Consider the following 18551-nt stretch of genomic DNA (forward strand, 5'->3'; position numbering starts at 1 on the left):
TAAAAATGTTTTATTTTTATAGTGCATAGAAGTTTGGCAGTGCACGTGCTTGCACAAGCAGCGGGAGTTAAAGTATCCTCCGCGCTGTTGAATGTGAAAAAATTCCACCTGGCGGCGATACGCAAACCTCGCGCCGCTGATAAGCAGTGTGTCCCCGGCTTTACGAAAACGAATCTTAAACCCCGTAGACATCGGCCTCCTTGGAAATCTGTCTCCGGAATTTCCTTCACGATCGCGGTTACGTAGCTTAGATTCGAATAAAAAAATGCGAACCATTAACTCAGAGCCGCTTCTGGTCGTGACGTGCGCCACCAAAAGCGTCACAGGGGTCGAAGTTTGCAACTGGCTAAATTATAGGTTCCTGGACACTGACAATGCCTGCCCAATCGCCGGTTCACGGCGAGGCAAATCCCGCCAATCACGGTGACGCAGATAATTGTCATGACATCGGGAGCGGAAACCATCAGAGAGCGCCACCGAATCTTCTCGGCACTCGTATACAGGGCATCTCTAGGGCCAGATCTTATAGTATCCTCGATCACCCGCGCCGGTGCGCACCGGGGCACCCAAGTGCGTCCCATCGTCTTCGATCAAGTGCACCGGTGCGCACCGCGGACGTCCTCGATCGACGGAGTGCACCCTCCGGTGCGGCTTTTCGTTGCCCCAACGCCCACTAAAAGAATCGACGGTGTGCCGGGGTGCAGTCCCATCAAGCATTGCAGCCAGGAGCGAGCATCGAGGCGATGGCGATAATAGCAGACGCCAGTCTTAGGTAGTAACGCGTTACTAGTAACGCGAAACTGTAACTTCGTTACTTTTTTGGTAACTTGTAACTGTATCGAGTTACTTTTTAAATCTGTAACTTGTAATTGTAGTTCTATTACTTTTTCTGAGGTAACGATGAAAGTAACGATGTTACTTTCCAGTTCTTTTTCTCAATAATATATCATTGAACGAGTCCAATCTAGCTCTTCCTTGCACTTTCCACATTTTCTTTTCCGACATTTCGAGTGTCAAGTTGGCCTCGCACAAACTTGTGATTAAGTTCTTTCTCGCGAGTCACGACCTGAATATAGACGCATGTAGGTCTAATGAAAAAAAATAATCTAGTAATCTTTACGCACGCGCTTGTACTTTGTGACTGAACACTTACATCTTAGTATCTTGAAGCACTATTTATGTTGTGGCCTTTCTTTTTTCTGAGCAAACGTTTTTTTGAATCGGGTGAATCAACCTTAAAAACAACAATATACGCGGAGGGCACTGGCATGTTTCGTATTTTAATTAGCGCTGCTACTACGCAATGCGCATGTTGCGTACTTTCATTTGCGCCACTATTCTGGCGTGGTGTCAACAGTCGAGACAAAATTTACTGCTGTTTGCGGGGGTTTGTTTCTGGCTTGCCGGGTACGAACGACAATATATTCAGCGACTATATATGAACCCAGCGCAACCGTCAACGGGGCAGCAATGTGCTAGTGCTACCAAGGATAGCGCATTTGTATTCGGTCCGCGTTCGCACCCGTGCAATTCCTTCCAGCGCGCCATTTAGGCGCCTGTTGAGCAAGGGCAGGGACATGCTCGCCATCAAACGAGAGAAACTTTCAGACACTAATTTCAAGAATCAACTGCTGCTAATTTACAATATAAAGTAAAAAGCGCCCTTTTTTTATGCAATAAAACTTGGTGAGGGGTGTTTTCTAGTCTTTCCTAAATTTTTGTGTTAGAGAAAAGTTAACTAAAAAGTAACGTCGTTACTTTTTAGAAGTAACTGTAACGAGCCTTTGTTTCGGTAACTGTAACGGTAACTTCGCTACTTTTTTTTTAAAGTAACTGTAACTGTAACGAAATACTTTTTAAAAGTAACTTACCCAAGACTGGCAGACGCGCGGTCTATCGAGATGGTGCATGACCTTGCGAAAATGAACATGCCTCGCAGCTGCACTCGATGAATTCCTCAGCTCTTCTGATGTAAACATGATGTAAACATTTCTACATATATAGATGTTCTTTTTATAAATTACTTCATCTTATCTGTGTAGTCTAAATCTGTTGTATTGCGAGGAAGAATTGTTTTGTTCTAAATGCTTACGGTTAAAAGTTGTTGTTTTATTGTTTGGTTCTCATAAAAAGAGAACGTTCCCGTTTTTTTCGGTGGGTGTGATATTTTTTATGTCAACTATTTGGTTCTGATAATGAGAAAACAAGATATGATTTTTTTATTTTTTTATTTTTATGTATATTTCTAAAGTGAGTGAACTTGTCATTGATGTATTGCTGTTGTTTTGTTTGTTTTTCAGCGCAAAAGACAGCGTGTTATAAATAACTATTCGCGGCTGCCGGGCCACGTCGTACATGCCTCTAGGCTTTGAAGGACCCGATTTTCTGTATTGTAAAAATGAACAATAAAATTATTATTATTATTAAAATTATTATTATTCTGACATCGAAGACGACGATATTCTGACCATCGTCGCGATTACCGGTGATTGTTGCGGTGGCAAGGAGCGCCCGAAAGTTACGAGCTTCGTGGAAAGCGTTCTAAGGCGTTTCGACGAAACCTAAGATACGGATATTATCTGGCACTCTTTCTTGAACCGCCACTGATTTGCAAAATAGACCCGTGGAATTGTCACCGGGCCACAATGTTCGTTTGTGTGGGGCCGCTAAATGCGCGAGTAAAAAACCAGGAGAAATTGACGGCAGACGGGCACCCTTCTACATCGCCAACGTGCAGATGTGCGGACGTACGCAAGAAAAAACGAACAAAACGCGATGTGACGCGTGGTATACCGGTCGCCGCGGTGCACCGGCGCTGCGTAGTTTGTCCTCGATGTTGCACCGACTTCCCGCTGCACGACTGTGCAGCGGGAAGTGCACTGTCCTGGTTTCAGGGCAGTTTCGGTGCGAGTTGATCGAAGATGCTATTAGCGTTTTCGAGTCCATAGGATAGAGCCTCGATGGCGACGTCACCCTGATGACGCCACGACGTTCGTGTGACGTCACCACGGTGTTTTAGAGAGGTTCGCCATGACGTCGCAACGTGAACACCGCGTTCACGTGAGTGTTAGAACCGACGTCACGTGACACTGGTGTCACGTGACATCGGGAATTAAGCAAAAAATGTGCGCTACTACGCGGACCCAGCCATCTCTTACAACGCATCAGCCGCCTGGAGGCCGTATTGGAGGAACGGAGGCTAAGGGGAGAAATATAATCCAAGAAATTCTCAAAGGGTTGAGGGGCGCAAGCTACCGGCCGTAACACCCTTTACACAAGCGCAACTCAAAGTACTTGGCACAAAGCCGAAGCAAAAAAAGGAGTTGGGTTGAACCTGAAGTATGCCAACCGAACAACCGGATAAAACACGTAAAGAAAACTAGATACACGTTTTGTCGGAACAAACCAACAGGACCGCTGGCAAAAACATTGAACATCAAAACACCCAAACCGAACGTACACAACAGAAAAGAAAGAACACAAAAAGATAGGTGAGTATTGCTATGCACGAACTTATCTCTGTTACGTCACTGCGCGGTGGTGGCGCGTCGGGCGCACTTCCGGCCTGTGGCTGTGGGCGGAAGTCCCCATGCAGACGTGTATTCATGCGTTGTTTTGAAAAGAACCAGACAAAAACCTGTCTTCTCGACAAAACGCCGAGACTGGGGTTGTACCAAAAGTGTCGAGAAAGGTTTGAAGGTCAGTTTTCATGTGCTCGGTTCGTCCGAAAGCGTGGATGTGTGCCGTGAAAAGGGAAAACCAGACGCCGTCGGACCACGATTGCTTGGGCGCGAAGGACTTTGGGTTGAATTCACGGATACGTGGGGTCATCAGATTTATTTGTTTTGTTCCAACATGAACCCCAGAAAACCGTCAAGTTCTACGGACCACCTGCGGATTACGTTCACTGCGTCTTCAAGTTCAAAAGGCCGCCTGATTGTTCTAACTGTCGTCTAACTGTCGTCTGCCGTACTTGCGATAAGAAGTAAGTGCAAGTCTCAAGGGCTTACGTTTGAAGGATGGTAAGCAGGCTCGGTGTAAACAGTAGATACAAGGAGATGTTGATCATTGTTACCAGTGTTCATCACCGACTTGTTATGCCTCATTCACTTGGTCCGATTCTTCTTGCGATTTTCAGTATCGACGTCGACGATCTCAGCTACGGCTCACGCTCTTGCAGCCCAAGCGATGTCGCGACAGTAAATTACAAGCGAAATCTGACCGCATGTCACATTATTCACGAGAAGTTTTGCGGTGTAACGAGCCTCGGAAATTTCGCCGAGGCCGCTCAAGTAGTTAGACATTGCCCAGGAAGACGTAGAATCAACAATTCGAACGCGAAAAAGGCAAGGGGACTCACATCGACGCCGACAACATCGCATTTCGATGGTTTGTTTATCTGTACCGGCAAGCTTCTTGCCCACACCCCCATCGGGCATGCGCAGCGCCGGTGGCGTCCGGTAGGGGCGCTCCGGTTTTTTTGTAAAGATGAGTTGGTGTATTTTCCATTGCAACAGAAGGTAGGGCCAGGGAAAGCAAGGCCGTGGAGGAGGAAGCAGGCGGAACTCAGGAGAGAGGAGAAGGTTTTCCCCTCTCCTCTCCAGCGTTTTGTCTGCTTCTCCCTCCCCAGCCTTCCTCTCCCTCGCCCTGCCTTCCTCAGTTGCAACGGACTATAACAAAGAAACATGCCGACACTTAGGTTGGAGGGTGACCTTCCAAAACAAAACAAGACGATGAGGTTTGTAGAAATCTTAACTCGGTATCTAAACTAAGGAACGGAGCATTTACTTCATTACCATGATTAATGATAGCGAGAGACTCTTTTACTAACCGCTTGTGATCATCTCGTTTGGGGTGGTGGACTACCAAAGAGGTAAACGATTATTGCACTCTATAACTTGTTTTCACCATTCTGAGAAGGGGTCCTTGTTCTTAACGCAACGTTTGTATTCGCTTAATCGGTCATTGAGGCTACGCTTGGTTTGCTTTAAGTAACAGAGGCCACAATCAAAAGGAACTCTGCAGACTACACCCGACACACAACTGGCATCCTTTTCTATGTGCTGTTTTGTACATGAAATTTTCCCGGAAACAAGCAGCGTCAATATTTGCTGAAACAAGCAGCAAATTTTCGCGGAAACAAGCAGCAGAGGCAAATCCTGCCAATCGCGTCGAGGCAAATCCTGGTCGTTATTTCACGAAAGGAAACCATCAGAGCGTGCCACCGAATCTCCTCGGCGCTAATATACAGGGCATCTCTAGGGCCAGATCATGGCGTCATCGAGTCGGTGGGATATAGCCTCGATGGCGACGTCACGCTGATGACGCCACAACGTTCATGTGACGTCATCACCACGTTTTAGAAAGGTTCGCCATGACGTCACAACGTGAACGCCGTGATGGCGTCAGTGTCACGACCGACGTCACGTGACACTGGCGTCCCGTGAGATCGGTGATTAAGCAGAAAATGTGCATTATTGCGCTGACCCAGCCAGGTTTCATAACACTTCAGCCGTCTGGTGGCCGTATTCGAGGAATGGAGGCTAACTGGGGCAACTGAATCAAAGAAACGCACAAATGGTTGAGGGGATAAGAAGCGCTGGGCTCTTAATTATTGTTCTAGGTTACAAACTACGCTTTCTACTAAATTTACGCCTGTTGCAGTTCACAGCCTTCTGAAAAAATTGAAGAACTTGAGCAGTATCAAGGATGTTATAACCTTGAAATAAAAGGAGTGCCAGAGGAAGGTGATGCATGTGACGTTGTCAAAAGAATTGGGAGTCTCCTGAACGAGCCGATCCTTGACTCGTTCAGGGATCCCCACCTTCAAGCCCTCAGAAAAGAACATAATTGTTCGCTTCGTGCAACGCACGAAGCGAGATAAAATTCTTCGAAAAGCCAAAAAGCAGAGAATGACAACTGAAAATCTTGACTATGGTGGGAACAGAAGTCTTGTTTACGTCAACGAAAATCTGACGAGTTCAAACAAAAACCTTTTGGGTGCCGCTGTAGCCAAGAAAAAAAACGGTTGGCTGGAAGTTTGCGTGGTCCACGAGCGGGAAAATCTTCGCGAGAAAGAATGAGCAAGCAAATGTTCTAAGGATTGCTAACCTGGCTGGCGTTGAAAAAATAACAAACTAAATAAGATGACTACACCCTCGGGATACGCGCAAAGCCATTCTAATGGAGGACACTAAACCTGATTGTAACTATTACGATTGTCAGGCATTTAATAAAAAAATATGGAAAAGGTGAAAGAGTTTAAATCTATACAGTTAAATACAAGAAGCATAAAAAATAAGGTAGATGACCTAGAAATATTTTTACACTCATTGAGTGCGAAATTTGAAGCCATAGTACTCACTGAAACCTGGTTATCTAAAGAAGACACACCACCAAACCTGCAGGGTTATAAATGCGAACATCTGAGCAGAGATGAAAAAAGGGGCGGTGGCATAGCCATTTATCTCAAAAATAACCTACAGTCTCAAGTTATGAATGACCTAACAAGAATGGATGAAAATTTCGAAAGCTTATTCATTAGAACGTCAAATACTGTAGTTGCTGCCTTGTACAGACCACCCTCCGGCAATATATTTGAATTTACGCAACTTCTTGAAAACGCACTATGCATCCTCGGGTCGTTAACTGTGTCATTCATTATTCTCGGAGATGTGAACATCGACACACTTTCAGGTGACCGTCATGTGAGAGAATTACGCGACATCATCCATCAGTATGCCTGTCACAATGTGAGAACACTGCTAACCAGGGTGGCTACCGACACTGCTACATCTCTTGACGTCTGCATTACAAACCTAGATAGTGGTCATATTACAGCTGGCGCTATATTATACGACCTTAGTGACCATTTTCCCATCTTCTGCTTTGGGTCTTATTTAACTGGGGAGCACAACAACGAAAAACAAACGTTTTGGCACCGCCCAATAAATGACGGCTCACTACAAACTTTTCGCTGCCTTATAGAACAAGAAAGTTGGGATGACGTCTACGAAGAACGTGACTCGGACCGTGCCTATAAAATCTTTGAGACTAAATTTAGTCAAAATTATGATGCTGCCTTTCCACTGCGAGAGATAAAAAGAAGGAAGAAGATAAGAAAACCGTGGGTATCTGGCGACCTGTATAAAAGAATAAAAGAAAAAAACCGCAAGTATCATGCTTTCATCATAAGTCGGGATCCCTCTCTTTTAACTAAATTCAAAAGGTATCGAAACAAACTGAACACCGATCTGAAGAGCGCGAAGTGCGATTATTATCAAAATAAGTTTCTGCATCATCACAATGATAGTAGAAAGGTATGGGACACCGTAAATGATTTAACCAATAGAAGGTCAACACGATATAGCTTGAAGGAAATCTTAATAGACAATAGAAATGTGTCTGGAAAAGAACTAGCAGACGAAATGAATCGGCATTTTATTGACGTAGGCACGTACTGTACATGGGGAATAGTGTCAGCGCAGATAACAGTGTGTCCACGATGAATCAGATGCAGTCTATCATGCTAATTCCAACTACTTCAAATGAAGTGCAAAGAATAATTAGAAACTTAAAAAATTATGTTGCCGCTGGAGATGATGGAATAAAATCTTTACCTATAAAGCAGACCGCGGGCATTATAAGTCCCATTTGGTCCCATATAATAAATATGATGCTAGAGTCTGGTGATTTTCCCGAAGAATTAAAAATAGCCAAAGTAATCCCTGTGTATAAGGGAGGAGGAGGGGCAAATATTAATAATTAAAGGCCGATTTCGGTTCTTCCAGTATTTTGAAAGATTTCTGAGCGCATTATCAATGACGGGCTAACGAGTTTTTTTCAGAAGCACCAAACAAAACCGCAGGCTCAATACGGTTTTCAGAAAAATAGGTCTGCGGAACAAGCACTAATTGATATAAAGGATAAAATTGTTGAAAATATTGAAAACAAATTATTGCCTCTTGGAGCTTTTTTAGACTTACAAAAAGCGTTTGATACTGTGCAGCACAATATTCTATTAAAAAAACTTGAAATCTACGGTTGCGAGGAGTTGCGCTAAAGATGTATCTTCCAGATCGTTTTCAATATGTATCTATAAATGACCATTCATCTAATAAATTGAAAATACGACATGGTGTTCTTCAAGGCTCCTTTTTAGGCCCTCTATTATTCCTCGTGTACATTAATGACATTACGGCAATACCAGGTTCCCCTGAACTAATAATGTATGCAGACGACACAAATATATTCTTTGCTGGTGCGAAGAAGAAGGGCGTCGAGAAGCTGGCTAATGAATATCTTTCGAAATTATCAGTATGGTTGTAAATAAATCGTCAACAATTAAATACTAAAAATTAAGTATATCATTTTTAAACCAGCAAATAAGCAAGACTATAGTTCCATTAATGTAATATACGAGGGCACAACATTGGAGCAGGTACCAGAACAAAAATTTTTGGGCGTCTGGTTTGCTGAGGATCTATCATGGAATTGCCATATAAACAAACTAAATGCTGATTTATCCCGGGTAACAGGATGCATTTATAGAATACAAAATTTGATACCGACCTGGTTAAAACACACATTGTATTTATCCTTATTCTACTCCAAAATTTGTTATGGTATTCTGGTCTGGGGAACGACGACGGCGGCGAATTATAACAAAATTATCATTTTGCAAAAAAAAAATTACGAATGTGTGAAAATTATAAAGGGGATGCCCAGAAATTTAAGAACACAACCACTCTTCATCAAATCTAATATTCTTAAAGCAGATCAAATATATTACTTCAAACTTTCACTATGAATACATAAAAATAGACTTTACACCACACCAGCAAATAGCCTTAGTGCATATCTGATTAGAAATCCAAGCGAAGGATGCCGGCCATAAGAACCAAGTATGGTCAACAAGCTTTCATTTTTCAAACAACTAAAACTCTAAATAGAACGGACTTCAACAGTAACTTTAACAACACGTTACCTGGTTTTAAAAGGGATTGTAGAAGTTTCCTGGTTGGCAGTGAAATCGCATTTTCATTTGGATAGTGTATTTCACCAAGAATACAATCACTAGGTATAGCTAATTTCAAAGATTTGTTTTCATTGTATTCCTTCATGTGAACTTGCTTGTGATGCTGATGTCGGAGGAACACAAGATTGCATTCTAGTCTTTTTGTTGTTACTGTTTGTTGTTACTGTTTTTGGTTTCTTACGACCAACACTCGTTTATAGAGTTTTTTTTAGCAAACGAATATAGTGTCTATTCTTCTTGTTTCTTTGACTTGTTTCTCTTGTTTTATTTTAACTGTATAATGTGTTGTAGAATCTGTTATTATGTAACTACTTTGAGCTGCTGGACTTTAGGGGGCAGAGGCTTTGTCAGACACCACGCCTTTATCTCTGCCCCCTACGCGGCAAACCCGCGAAACAAATAAAGAAAAAAAAAGGTTCTGTGATAAATATACATTTTGTTCTAGATTATAAATCTTGTTCAGTTCTAGATTTTATCAATTTAGAACTGAACAATCTTGTAATCTTGTATCAATTCAGTTTTAGATTTGAAATTATGTTTCAAATGAAAGTTCTACTTTTCATTCAAGTTACACAATCCGCAGTACAGGCATACCGCAACGCTTTGTTTTATATATAACAAAGTTGCACAACATTGAAGCAAAAACGGGAACGACAAATTGTCTCTCATAACGCAATCACCACATGCATGCCTGTGCAAAATGCAGGCCGAGGGCAAACGGGCCAAGCCACCTGGAAATTAGCAGAGCGGATGTCAGAAAACGCATACGTCAGGTAGATTGCAGTTGTACACACACTGCTCTACAGGGAGGAGAGCAGAGCCACGTCTTCGCCACAGTGAGACGCATTGAATGAAAGAGTTTCTAATCGGGTGGTCCGCTTCGAAGACGAAACTGTGATTGTGCGTGAGTATGAGCCTTTCTGAGTGTCCCATCTCTGCAGCCAAACATGCGAGTGTCCGTTGTAAAGAGCGAAGAAAACGTGCGTCGTATGCTCGAGCACTCAAAATAGTGCCGGGACAGAAGTTAGTTCTAGTAAGCGGTGGGAAGAGGACACATTAAAACCCGGAACGCTATGTCTATCCTTGAAATCAACGGGAGTAGAGACCCTTTCTTCAGGGGCGCCGCCATCTTGAATTGTCGTCACTTCCAGTATGGGCGAAAACATTGTTTTGCCGTGGACACGCAGGTAGAAGACACTTAGGAGATAAGCGTAACCGTGACACATTATCGTTTGGCCTCCCACTTATTTTTTTTACTAGTTGCAGGTTGAAACGTTTTAGTATTTTTTCGTCGCCCATACCGGATACGCCTATGAGGTGGCTGGGGACTAGGGTACACAGAAAAGGTTTATACAAGCCAGCTGGTCAAGTACATTGTAACCCTGGGGCGTGTGGAGGGACAGACATAGCTTGACAAGCTCCTATAGATATCCCCGCTCACCATGATTGGTGGTTTCCTCCTTTCCACTCGCCTCCTTTCCGGCGTTCTTTCAACTAAAGTGGAAAGAGTGGAGGACTTCGCAGGAGGGGTCCGAGCTGCAGTTCTTAGCTCGCATCAGGCTGCAGACAAACGCAAACACGGAGCTTCGTGTTTTTGTTTATCCCGGTCTTACCTACGCTTGAGGGTTACAATAATTACTCTTTGAATAGGACCAGGTTGGTTCTATAGGGTTGAAATAGGGGTAATACATGCAATAGAAATAAACGGCCAAATCGGTGAACACAATGACCAAGAAATGGGTCAATCCAGCCCAGTTCGTCCTCAGCTCGTGCTACCGCATGGCGAACGTTCAACAAGACATATAGAGGCTTCGCTTGCGGTTTTAGCCCAACGTTGGCTGGCATTCTGAGGCCTCCAGGAGTTTCCTTTCAAGGAACCCTGCAAAGACCTTTTTACTTTTTTTCTTTTTTAATTTGCACCGAACCTGAGCACACTGAACGCAGTAACTTAATGAAACCTTTCTTTTCTCGAATTTTGTTTTAGTTTAGAAGTTATAGGCAAATTAAAATTACAAAAACAAGCAAAAAATAACCTCCTTCATTACGTCCTTGGTTGCTTGAGTGGCCGTGAACTAGAGGCGGGGTAGTGAGCTCAGCGAGCGCTCACGGCTGCCGCACACCGTGTCGACGGCTCGAGAGGGCGCCACTAAAGCATGTTCTGGATAGGCTGTATGAAGCGGGCAGTCAGAGCTGCTCGCATTATATTTGCTGCGAGATTAAACACTAATTCGGCATGACGCTTCATTGGCCACAAACGACAGCAAACACAAGGTAAAGATAAGTTCAGGACGGGAGCCACTTCGCGCTGCCATTCCGCGAAACGACCAAACAGCAAACCAAACCTGCGCCGAAAGCCTTCGGAACTCCCGGAACCGGTCAGATCCTCGAGTCCATAAGCGACCGCAGCGCCGCCGCGTACATCCGAGACCTTTCTACGCTCGCCGCTCATCGGAGCCTGATCCCACAATTCCTTTCTAGTATGCGCCGCCTTTTTTATCACTTGGTGGCGGGTATGTCGACGGGTCATTTCTGGTTTCCGGACTTTATAAACTGCGTTTGATTCTTTTCCGATCTAAAATACTGGACAAAAACTGTTTTCATAAATAATTGAAACGGTTCGTGTCACTTATATTTTGTATTTCGACTAAAAAGAACCTTTTAGCGGCTCTGACCAGTAGTAATCCCAGGACCTAAGACGTCACATTTCGCGCGCTTTCAGTACCGCGGGTCGCCCCCGTAAGTAGAGGAGGTTTGTGCGTCGTCCGGTTAAAATATGACGCACTGATATTTAGTTAATATTTAGTTACTCTCTCACGGTGCCCGCTGGCTTGCCCTAACCCCAAGAGACGTGGAAACCGCGAAAAGGTAGACGCTTGAATAGGATTGCAGGGCCCCTTTAAGAAGTTCTTCTTGCCAGCTTCGCGTAGATGTGGGTTTTGAACACGTATTATCTGAAATGTAATGAAAATCTTGTCCGCCCATAGGTGTCTCCCATTCCTGTGAGGATTTCCAAGCATGGAGCGTAAGAGTCGAGCTCCTCTGGTACAACTCATTGATGGCGTCAGAAGGTCCCCCTTTTTGAAACCTTCAGTCGTCCGCGAGGCTCTCAAGTACAAACCACGCGACGGGGACATAGTCCTTGTGACGTACCCCAAGGTCGGGTCCCACTGGACGCAACGCATCATCCAACTTCTTTTAGATCGCGGAGACGGCGCGTCAACCTACTCGGATTTTTTTCGACGAACCCCAGTTCTGGAATGCCACGGTGCTGCGGTCGTCGATGCTATGCCTCCACCGACGTTCTTCAGGACACATCTCCATCTGCTCCGGGACAACTTCAACGACAAGGCGAAGTATGTGTATGTCTCTCGGAACCCGTGGGACACGTGTGTGTCGCTATACCATTTTATGCGACGTGTACCCAAGTACAAGTTTGAAGGCGGCGCGTTCGACGACTTCTTGAAGGCCTTTGTTAATGGAGAGTTGTGCTGTGGAGAGTACTTCGATCACGTGCTCCATGGATACGCTCGGAAGGACGACCCGAACGTCTTCTTCATGACCTACGAGGAGCTGAAAGCAGATGCTCCCGGAATGGTTCTGAAACTTGCCTACTTCCTCGGCGAAGAGTACGGGAAGATGCTTGAGGGCAGCGAAGAGATATTTCAGGAGGTCTTGATGAAAAGCAGCTTCGAGTTCATGAGCCGTGTGCTCGAACCTCGAGAGAAGGTGTTTTCGACACTCGTTGAAAATTCGTCTTCTTTTGCGGACAAGCTTTCCAGCTCCGGACAAGAAGAACGCGAAGAGAATGACTTCAGGCTTTTTCGTAAAGGAAAGGTGAACGACTGGCCGGAACTCTTTTCATCAGATCAAATCCAACGCATGGAAGCCAGGATTGATCAAATGACGGAAGGAACGGACCTCATGAGCCTGTGGAACGTAAAATAAATCGTCATTTTACGTTTGGTTTTTGTTTTCGTAGGAGCCTTTTTGATAATCTTCAATAGATAGATACATAAAATATATAGAGCCTTTAAGAGCTCGCTTTTTGGTGATCAGTGTTAGCTCTGATAATCGCACTACGCGAGTGTCATGTTTTCCATTGCTCGTCGTCCAGTTGAATAAATTCACATATAACAGAAATGTTATCTGGGTTCATAACCTATACAGTTGAATCTCGTTAATTCAAACTCTCTTAATTCAAACTTGTAGATAATTCAAATTAATATGCAGGTCCCATCCTATGCGTGTCTGTGGGAGGAAACTCCCGGTGATTCAAACTTTGCTTTATTCAAACAAATTTTCGGTTCCCCTCGAACTTGAATTAATGAGATCTGACTGTATATACTTCCAAAATACATATGCTTACATGACAGATTTTTTCTACATTTCTCAACTTACGAGAATGCGATATTAATGGTCGACGAGATTTTGAGATTTTTTGTTTGTTCACGGGTTTGTCAAGAACTGCGCGGCATGCGTTTTTTAGGTCGGAGGCGCTCATTACTAAAAACTAAACAAAACAATAATGAATCAAACCTCATTCAACTTTAGTTATAACTGCATATTATTTTACTAAATACAAATTACGTATTCTTAAAAATATAATATATTTTTTTAAAAGTTCATCTCAACATCACACTCTCGAAATTTTGCTTTTTCCCGTTTTTTTGCGATTCTAAAACGAAACCACTGCCTGTGCGCATGCGCGCTTGCGCTATGCGCGTTCTGAAACCGGTGGCACGACCGCACGCCGGAATACGATGCTCATTCAGATCGAAACGGGCAGGGGTGGGGATTGAACCCAGAATCCCTCCAGTGTGAGCATTCTGCCTTAGACGCCATTTTGTCGCACGCGCAGCAAAAGCCCGGCAGGAGGCCACGTGCACGTGCTGGAGACGAAACATTTACGGGGCTCTTAACCTGCTAGCTACTATAAAACAGATTCGCAACTATAAAAAGGGGTCGCCTATGCCACCAGAGTAAAAAAAAAAAAAACATTTACCTTTACGTCAAGCCACGTGTGGGTGGGCATCTGCAGCTGGAAACGTGCCAGCTGTTAAACCAGTTTAGTATTTCTAACACATGTCGGTCGAGCTCGATCAACCGCTGGCAACGTATTCCTACTCAACGCGCATAGTTATCGAGCAATGTTATCTAAAAGTTGAAGCTTAAAAGATAAATAAATAAATAAGTAAATAAATAAATATATATATATATATATATATATATATTCAAACAATATTTGCCCTTATGGAGTTGGTCGGAGAGGTCGCCAAAAAAGGAGAGCTGCAGAAACGTTTCGAGCCTGGTAGGCTCTTCGTCAGTCTAAGCAAGATCACTTCGTTCTCCTTTTCTTTCAATCAAAGAAAAAACGGCCGGAAAAAAAAATGCTTACCGTTTAGCGGGTATCTACTCAACTAAATTCTCGCTTAAAAGTTTAATATATCCCGATAAAAAAGCAGCAAATGGTATGGAAGTAATTAAATATAATATTATTAACGCCATTTTTATCACAAAACCAGTTTTCGGGACATGTGGTTGGACATAAGCCAACTATACCTGGTGTCATGTGAAGCCAATGAAAGGCCCAATGTTAATCGTTTGCTCGTGTCGCATTAAACGGTGAAGCGAGAAAAAAAAAAAAAAAGCAACAGTGCGGCACTGATTAGAAGATCTCAATTAAATGTCCATGAAAAAAGACGTCAATGACCCTTTCGAACTGCTAAGGCCCTTCGGTTCTAAAGTATTAAATTTATAAATAAATTCAGATTTTTTTTATTTCTTTCGATCTCTGGTGGTTTAAAAGCCCCCCTGGAGTATGATAAAATTAAAATCAGAAAGTCCGTTATGTCCTGCTGAGTTTAAGTGACGAGAAACTGGTCCGGCAACGTGTTTACGTATGTGACTTCTATGTAGATTCATGCGTTTTCTTATGCTTGTTTTAGTTTCTCCTATGTATTGAATTTGGCATTTGTTTACGTTGAATCAAATACATAACATTTTCCGAATTACAATCAAAGGTACCATTTATTTTCCAGTTAAAGTTATTTGCTGTGCTACGAATAGAGTTAGCTGTAATTATGTCCACACATAAACTGCATTGGTTATGATTGCATGTTATGCAACCACGAGGGACCAGGCTATATCCGATGGAGTTTCGGGACTGTTTAAAAAAAATCTAATAAATTACGTGGTTTCTTAAACGCTATACCTGGTGGTCGAGGGATAACCGCCTTTAAAGCTGTGTCCGTGTGTAAAATATTCATGTGTTGTCTAAGAATATTGTTTATGTTTGGAAGTTTAGACTGGTAAGGCAAGATTAGTCGTAATTCAAGGTTATTTCTTTTCGGCCGCTCTACTAAACACGCGTTCCGAGAGATCGCTCGACTTTTTTATATAGAATTATTTAATAGCGGTAAGGGGTATCCACGGTTAATAAAATCCTCTCCTAGTGCTCTAGCTTTTATATCAGAATCCTTATCTTCTGAACATAAGCGTCGTAAGCGTAGCATTTGACTGTATGGTATATTTCTTTTGTAGACAAGAAAGTAGAGAAACAGGCCGATGATTAATAACCATCTGACGGTCGCCCGATTTGTGCAACGGATCTACAACTTATCATTTACGAGCGACAGGAAAATTTTCAGACTTAATTGACAAATTAAAGATATGAAGCAACACTGGACAAAGTAGTCGAGCACAACCCTTTACTATATAAAATTTGGAATTCACCATCCGCCCCTGCAGATAACTTCGGTTCCAATTTTCTAATGGCCTCCAATACTTCACTTTCGTCTATTGGAACGAGAGACAAAAAATCTGTGCAGTTTGTATCCAAGTATGGCAGCGAGCAATCGTTAGTATTGAAACAAGAGCTAAAATGCTTGGCAAAACGATTCGTTACATCAACCGGATATGGTTAAAAAGTTCGCAGTCTTACAGTGTGATAGTGGCAACATTATCTTTCGTGTGCTCCGACCGTGTGCTCAATGATTGCTCCGTAATGTAAACGCGCTCTCGCTTATCTTGCTCAAATATTTTTTTTTTTTTCAATGCTCCACACTGATTATATTTTTAAACCAATCTGATAATTCATCGTTCCGATAAAGACGATGATAGTGTAGCTTGTGTCTTACCTAAGTGCCTAAGTTGCTATGTTTGACCCCCATCAGCACAAAAATGTTTAGAGTGATATTTGAGCAACTAGATGACACTGAATTTGTTAAAAGGGTCCATTCTTGTGTGCATGCTTGCTTCTAGCGGCATGTCTTTACCTGGCAGTACTTTGAGTATATCGCATGATAGCCTGAATGTGATGCAAAAGCTTTTTGACCACTGCGTTTTAAGGGCCCTATCGCCTAATCAGACAGCAATGTTGATGGGGAGATTATAGCGCAAGCTTTTGCCGCAATGTTGCTGATTTTTCGGCGACGCGGTGCGCCTCTGCCGCCACAATGGGTTCAATTTCTTTTTCCTTTTTGAGGAATGTTCAGCGAGTTTCAGCATCCAGATCGAGACGTTAGAAACCAGGGTTTCCATCGCCGGCGTCGACAAGGCCTCGCCGTATTGCTCGGCGTCGCCATTTTGCAAAACACAGCTGGTCGCCAGGGTTGCCAGGTACTCGCAGACTGACCCGCCAAATTATTATGAGATATATAGCCCAAACAAATCCAAATATAGAACTACAAAAATAGCCCAGATACACAACTCCATGCGAGGTATTTGAAATATATTTTTGGAACCCTGATGACATAATACATGACATAAAAGATGCAAAAAGTAGACCAAACATTACAAGTTTTCAGTACAAATGGCGCAGCACGGTTACATCACAGCAGCATTAAGACCCGCCAAAAAAACTTCAGACGGCAATACTTCAGATAAAAATAATCGCGTCTTCGCACTTTTGATTCGGATAGTTTTCTTTCCTACTCTCTTGAGTTTATCCTTGTTTGTTACCTCGCTCAAGAATGCCATACGTGTTTAAAGCTTTGAAACCAAATGCCTTAAAATAGCTTAAATTTCGGGTATGAAATTGCCCAAAGATAGCCAAACTGCCAGAGCGCCAGCCACCAGGTTATCCCGCCAAATACAAACATAAATATCCCGAATGGGGTATTTAAAGCCCAGCCTGGCAACCCTCCTGGTCGCGGAGCCATTCACGCATGCGTGGTCGCCGCGCCTCTTTGCGTCCCATTGGTACAAGGTAAGCTTCCGTATGAGCCCGTAAGGAAAAGCTCAACCGAACTCAGCTCTTTACGGTATGTTACGAAGAACCTTCCGTCGCTCGGTTGCCATGGAAACTAGCCGTCGATATCGTTGAAAGGTTCTGTGAAGGTCCGGCCACATTAGCGACGCAGAGGCTTGCCGCTCGCCGCTGGGCGACGCCGCGGCAACCTGTCCGTGCGTGGATGCGAGCTCGCCATTCCTCGCCGCAGAAGAAAGCAGCCAATGGGAAGCGGATTAGATGGCGTGGTGGCGATGCAACGGCAACGCGCAAGCCGCTTCTCCGCGCGTCTTTAACGGTGTAAAGGAGTGCAGCGTTGTTTCGTTTCGTCTGCTATCCCTATTTCCCCCAATGCCTTTCCCAACGTAACGGTTCTTTGAAACCGTACGACTGTTTCGCTTTTTGCATGACAAGACGCAGCCAGACTACCTAGGTAAGGACGCTAAGCACAACCGCTGGGAAATTATAAAAGAGAAATTCGGAATAACGCGCAGCCGGGACAGCAATGCACTGACCTGTGCCTCGGTGTTTTTGTCACCCCCTCGGCCGGTCCCAAAACCTGCGCCTCTTCCCGTTCAGAGCGCGGCGACGATGCAAGATGAACGAGCAGGCTAGAATGATCATGTTCGCACTGATTACCAGTTCATCATGGACACCTACCATGTAGGCAGGGAGTGCGGTTTCGATGCTGCTACATGCAAAAGTTCAGAGCCGAAATGGTAGAATATAACGAAGAGCAGGCGACGGAAGAGCGGGAAATCCGGCGGGGAGCGCGCTTGCAATCGCGAGAGCCAGTGCTGTCACGTGATTCTAACGCCCGCCAAACGGAGGCTAAAGGCCCGTTCACACATTTGCGTTCGGAGCGACCACTATGCTTACGAACGAATGCAACCGCTGCGACTTCAACGACAACTGTGCGCGACGTGTACACACACATGCAACCACATGCAACCATACGAAGCAACAGCCAATGAGAAACGAGCTTCAGCTCCTGCTCCTAGCCAATAGGAAGCGACCCAGCTACGCTTACAAACATGGCGGACGGTTTCGTGCTCGACGCGGGGTAGCGGGGTCCTCACCGGAGCAGCCCGAGGGTTCGGCTACGGCGTACAGTCACGAAGATCTGCTGTGCGCCTACAATAGCTGTGTAAATGCTGGTTCAGACATCTAAAACGAACCCGTTATCCGCGACTGCGTCCGTTGTGACCAGAGCGACCGGAACGATCGCTCTGCGCCGCGCGTACACTCCTGCTACCACTGCAACAAGCGCAGCGGGTCGGCAGCACG

At 44.1% G+C, this 18551-nt stretch overlaps 1 pseudogene; it reads left to right on the forward strand.

Annotated features, from left to right (window-relative positions):
• The first annotated feature begins 12052 nt into the window (after positions 1-12052).
• On the forward strand, positions 12053-13041 carry LOC115323240 (annotated as a pseudogene).
• The last annotated feature ends 5510 nt before the right edge of the window (positions 13042-18551 follow it).

Source organism: Ixodes scapularis, unplaced genomic scaffold (assembly GCF_016920785.2).
Source record: "Ixodes scapularis isolate PalLabHiFi unplaced genomic scaffold, ASM1692078v2 PGA_scaffold12__126_contigs__length_90152505, whole genome shotgun sequence".
In the NCBI taxonomy this organism is placed as follows: Eukaryota; Metazoa; Arthropoda; class Arachnida; order Ixodida; family Ixodidae; genus Ixodes; species Ixodes scapularis.